Source organism: Camellia sinensis, chromosome 12, assembly GCF_055761805.1.
Source record: "Camellia sinensis isolate YWXY chromosome 12, ASM5576180v1, whole genome shotgun sequence".
In the NCBI taxonomy this organism is placed as follows: Eukaryota; Viridiplantae; Streptophyta; class Magnoliopsida; order Ericales; family Theaceae; genus Camellia; species Camellia sinensis.
The window spans coordinates 78286500-78293048 of record NC_138972.1 but is presented as its reverse complement, the minus strand read 5'-3'; positions in this window follow the sequence as shown (position 1 = coordinate 78293048).

Below are 6549 nucleotides of genomic sequence, written 5' to 3'. Positions count from 1 at the left end.
GCACATTTGGAAGCGTTCAGCTTCATTATGTACTTGCGTAAAATGCCGAATGTCTATTCCTAATCAGCTAGATGAGTTTGCTCTTCTTTGGATTTGACCACCATATTGTCAATGTACACTTCCATGGTACGACCGAGTTGCTCCTTGAACATGGCAGTGACTAGTCTTTGGTAAGTTGCCCCTGTATTCTTCAACCCAAAAGGCATAACCTTATAGCAATAAGACCTCCGGATGCGTGGCGATTTGATGGTAGCCTCTGTAGACATCGAGGAAGCTCATACGTTGATGACGTGTTGTGGCATCTACGAGTTGGTCGATTTTGGGGAGAGGAAAACAATCCTTGGGGCAAGCTTTGTTCAAGTCCGTGAAGTCCACACTGACACGGCAAGTCCCATTTTTCTTCTTTACCACCACAGTATTCAATAGCCATGTAGGATAGGTTATTTCCTGGATTGCCCCGGCATCAAGCAACCAGTCAACTTCTTCAACAACGGCAGCAGTATGTTCTGTGGCTAACCGCTGACTTTTCTGAATAATCGGCTTACATTTGGGGTCAACATTTAAACGGTGCTGAGAAACAGATGGATCTACCCCTGGCATCTTATATGGTGACCATGAAAATACATCAAGGTTGCCGAGTAAGAAGGTAATTAGATGCTGCCTGTCGGCTTGATTCAAGGAGGCGCCGACCATGAAGAACCTGTTTGGATCCCTGTCAATTTCAACTCAATTCAGGGCTTCCGTGGCCTTTTCACCTGGGAGCCGTCCAACATCGTCGAGGCTCTCGCTATCCGGCACCTCAATAAAATTCACCTCCAGCTCTCTCGGTGTCTTTGCAGCAAGAAGATAACATGCTTGTGCCGATTTTTGGGAACCACGGATTTGTTCAATGCCGCGTTCAGTAGGGAAGCGGAGCAGTTGATGATAGGTGCTTGGAACGGCATGCATGGCATGTAGACAAGTTCGTCCCATCATGAGATTATACGACGAAGGCAGCTTGACAACCAAGAATTCCACATCCACTGTTCGGGAGCCCGCTCGAACTAGTAGTGTGATTTTGCCCAATGGGTATTCTAGATTAGCGTTGAAGCCAAATAATGGATAATAAGCTGGAGACAGGTCCAACTCGGTGAACCCAAGTTTGATGAAGATCTTGTAGTACATAACTTCTGAAGTACTCCCCTGGTCAATGAGAACGCGTTCAACGATGAATCGGCTTACGCGTAGTTCGATGACCAATGGATCAATGTGGGGGAGCATTACGCCGATTAAATCAGAATCGTCGAAGGTAATACTCGGAGCTTCATAGGGCCGTTTTGCTGGTGTGATTTGCTTTTGGGGGTCAGGATTCGACTGAATTGTATGAACTGTGCATGTCGTCGGCAGGCTGTATATCATATGGATTACGCCGAGTGGGGGTGAATCATGCCTTAAAGCTATTGTTTTAGTTGCGTTGTCTTTTCGGACGTACTGCTTGAACCGACCGTCTTGTACCAATTCCTCAAGGTGATCCTTCAATGCATAATAACTTTCGGTATCGTGGCCGTGATCCTTGTGATATTCGCACCGTCTATCCCGTCTCCTTATGTCGGAAGGTCCCACCATTTTTTATGGCCATTTGAAGAACGGAAGGTGCTGAACTTTAGACATGCTGATCGGCTCCGACAACTCTGTATATTTCTTGTCCGCGCACCTGGTGCACCTGCTATCCACTTGAAGTTGTTCACTAGCTCGGTGGGAACATTGGTCATTTGGTCGGCGTAAATCCCGTCTTCTGTCTCATTTAGCCCGATTTCGTGATTCAGGACTCCGCGATGGTACAGATTTTATCAGTTGAACGATCTCAGAAGGGGCCGTCTTGTTGGCCTTGTGCTCGGCTTTAACCCACAGGGCGTCATCTTCCACTTTGCAATATTCCTTGACTTTCTTCATCAACGACTAGACTATTTTGGGGGGCCTTCTAGTTAAGGAACTGCAGAGAGCACTATCAGGATGCAACCCCATTTTAAAGGCGGTGATGGCCATGGAGTCGTTGCAGGCGTCATCCATAAGATTAAAGCATTCCCAATAGTGTGCCGAATACACTCATAAGGTTTCCCCTGGTTGGATTTGCATTGCCCAGAGAGAGTCGGCTTACGTCGACTGGACCTCATTGGTGATGAATCTTGCCCTGAAGGATTTCTGTAATTGGTGGAAGCTCTTAATTGACGCCGATTCCAACTTATAACACCATCTAACAGCCAATGGTCCTAAACTGGTCGGAAATATCCAGCACATGAGAGCCTCGTCGTTTGGATGCAGCGCCATGGCTTGTTTATAATGACGGATATGGTCAGTGGGATCCGATTTTCCATCGTATAGAGTGAACGATGGAGCCTTGAACTTTTTGGCTAGTACTGCCCTTGTGATCCGTCACACAAAGGGGTCATATTGGTCCTCCTCGTCTGAATCATTTCTTCTTCTCTTACTCCGTGCACGCGGACTTCCTTCAGAAGAACTAGAGACTTCGACTCGCCCTTTCTTTTTGGGTTCTGAGGATGAGGAGTCAGAATCACTACCGCTATATTGTCTTCGAATGCGAGGTCATCGACCATCCTTTCTTAGAGGTTGTGGTAGATCTTGGTGCACGGCACGCTGGGATTTCGCCACCTCCAAGGCCAAATCCTATCGAAGGCGCTCGTTCTCAGCCATCATGTTCTCCAATCTCTGTTCATTTTGTTTCGCCTGATCCATAATTGCTTGCATTGTTTCATCAGCTGAATCGAAGTTCAAGGCTCTTTGTGCAACAATGTTTTCTGGCCCCAACATGGTGATTGGAGTGGTATCGACTCGTGGCGTAAGGTTGTCAGCGACTACCGGAGGATCTTCCGTCACGCCCTTCATGGATATGCTAGAGTATTCCCACAGACGGCGCCAATTATGGAGAAGTGGTTTAGAAATACTCTTTGGGTCCAATGAGACGCTCGAGATCCTCAACTGGCAACTTGAAAAGGAATGAACACTCCAGTCGGGGGTGCCAAAATTAGCACTCCGACGGACAAGTCAGTGTATATTCTCTTGGTTACTTCTATCTTAAGTTAAGCTTACTTGTTCTCACATACCTCTTTTTGGTTGATGTTCCTCTATTTATATTTTCCTTTGGGCCTCAGAGTTGGGCCCACCTTTAGTCCACCGTGCAATTATTCACTCGGCTCCTTGCTCAACTGGTTCTATGGCCGATTAGGATACCCCTGAATTTATATACGACGGGGCCGAATGCAATGTATACATCTTGATTCTCTAAGAATAATATTCGGCCTCTTCGCATCCTCTAATACTTGGCTTCCACAATATTTATTTTCATTAAATTAGCTTCTATTTTTTCAAAAGTCAAACATGATGACAACTTTGATATCATTATTAAACTAATCCATTAAAATAAAAAAATTAAACATATCGATTACACATTAAAAGTCTAATAACCATTCATTACATAATAACCATTCAAAAATATCTGTTAACAACAAAAAAAACCATCTATTACATGATCATCATCCAGACATATACTAAAAATTAATTTGGTAAAAAAGTAAAAATATCAAAATGTAAAAGATTTAACATTTTTCTATAATTTTATCTGTGGTGGATAGAAATAATTTTTAAAAATTCAAAAATAATTTTTTGATATTTATTTTTGTCAAACTAGCTTATATTTTATCAAATTGACGATTTTGCCTTTAAAATGGAGCATTTTTCACTTGCAAAGGAAACGATGTTTTCAATTGTCCTTATTTGGAACGAGATTCAAAATTCAAGATCAAATGTATCACAATTGAAAGGTCAAAAATCAAAATGACACAAACTCCAAATTACAATGGCCGTTAGTGTAATTCTCCCTTAAAAAAATACAAAATGTTTAAGACCTTTCATAAAACCCCCCACAATTTCACCTCTAATGATGTGGAATGATAGGTATCAACTTTTGATTTGTCTCATACACAATTATTTAGGGTGCTACTCCCTTGTCACATGTGCAATTGGGGCTTGATGAAATAGGGAGATGTAGCAAAACTCATCTCTTTTTAATAAAACTAGTGGGGTTTATGTTTTGTTATAGCAATTGGAATGCTTCAAATTGTGTATGAGCAACATAGGTATATGTGTTTCTATTTCTAAAAATCTGATCTTAATCACATGATCAAAACAAATCTTGGACTACTTAATTCAAAATCTTTCAAATTTGGAAGCCTTTTTTTACTCTCATAATAAACTCCAACCCCATATTCTATGGAATAAATATTTACATTCTTTTTTTAAATCCTTTCTACCATTTATATATTATGGGTCAAGTTTGCAGAATAGGTACAAAAAAACATTTTTCTCTTTCTCTTTTCTTTTATATTATTGGACATCAATTGTTACAAGTTCGAAGGATTACTTGTGAGAGTGCACACAAACAGTCTCGTCGTTGAATCCTAGAGGGTGATCGCCAAGAGCATATTTGCACCAAAGAAACAATCGAATAGGGGCGAAATCACTTTCAAGGACAGCGGATTTAGGTCCACACCTCGACTAAAATTTGATATGATATTTTACTCTATTATTTTATATTCATTGTTCTTGATTCATTTGGGTTTACTATATATTCATTTGTTTTGATTAATTGAAGCACTTTTATACTACTATTTCTAACATTCTTGAAAGTGAGTTCGTGCTTTCAATTGATCAATAGAAATGGCTTATGATAAGGCTATTCCAGATATCTCAAAGTTGGAACCATTTAATGGAAAAAAAACTATAGGAGATAGGCTGAAAAGGTTATGTTTCATCGAGAGAGCTTCCATGTTGACTATGTACTTTTTAATGAACGTGTGTCGGATAATGTGTTAGAATCATCATGTTCAGAGACTGCTAGGGGACATATTCCTAACTACCTCGCAAAGTCTCTATTTGATATTTATGTGCCTATAAAATCAGCATGGCAAATCTAGGTAGCACTTTGATGGGTCGTTTCACACACCAAAAATAAACACGAAACTATACCAAATTCCTTAGAATAACGGTAAGTCCAGGTATCAATCCACAAGGGCAAACGGGAAATTAAACTAATTTAATTTTTAAATTTCTAAATTAATTTTTGATGAAAGAGATGGTTGTTCATAACCTAATGATAATTAAATTAAACAAAGTAAATAAACTAGCAATTATAAGTAAAGATGAAGTTACTAATTTTGGGAAAAACCTAGGATAATGAATTCACTACTAGTTACGTAAATAAGGCTTCAATTTGAAAATCAATTATGTTACGGTTCGAACTAAATAATACTTCGCAACTACAAATTCAAAGCATTAATCAAGAAAATTATCATATTCAATGTATGGGCACGAACCATCTCAAGTAGTACGAGTCATTCACTCTAAACTATGGTAGCAAAACGACTCATCCCTCGTAATATGACTCGTCTCATACCTTGAATATGAAATCACAGAAAACCATTGCATAGGAAGCATTCAACAATCACAAAAAGAAGAATACTTGAAGAAATAATGGAAAATATATTTAAAAACTTCTTGAATACCATACAACTGTTCAAACCATTACATAAAAGAAAACAAAAAAGAAAATCCTATTTACTTGGTTGGGGTTTTATCAAAACCCTAGAAATAGGAGCCTAGCCACTCATAGAAGCGTTGGAAGAAATAGAAGAAGAAGAAGAAGCCTCTATCAAAATTGTCCTTGATGCTTTGAGAATCCTCTTTTCTAAACCCTAGCCCCTCATTTCTTTTCGAATTTTTCAAAACCCTAATCTAGCATTTCTTCTGTCTTTTTACACCTATAATATTTTTCCCACATTCAAAACATTAGGTATGCTTCCTGAGGTACAGCCGCACGTGCAAGAAATTTCACCACATGTAAGGCGAGGGTTCCTCACGTGCAGCGGGAATGGGCCTCCGCACGTGTGATTTTCTTAGGCTCTGTTTGGCTGCGATGAATGGGCCGTACGTGTGGAAAGCATTTTTCTCTACAATTTCTGCATTTTTGCTCATTTTATGCTCCCACTGTGTCCAATCTGATTGACATTAAACAGACATAAAATATATAATTTGACAGGCAAGTAGGGTTAAGAGATCCTAATTATCAGCCTCAGTATTGTACAATTCGACCTCAATCACATCTCCTAACTTACAACTTGCTAGTCTTCAAGCAAGGAATAAAGAAAGATAAACAAAATTAAACAAAATCTAGCTACCTCCTCTTTCGTGCAAAAAACGATTGCATTTAGCATATACAACAAGCCTTTAAACCACAAAATTATCCCAAGTTGACGAGTATAGTCTCATGAGGGTTTCCATAAATGATACTATAGACATCCTATTTTTGACCGCCCTTAAGACTTGGGCACCTCAGGTTGATCACTTGATGATGAAATACTACGCTATACAATTGTTCAAATTCCTCAGCAATAGGGCTTCGGTTTTCCAACTCTGGAGCCTAGAACCTTGCACCTCCTTTTAGCCAAAACCTAATTTTTCCACACCTGACCACCCAAAGGCCTACAAGCCAACAGG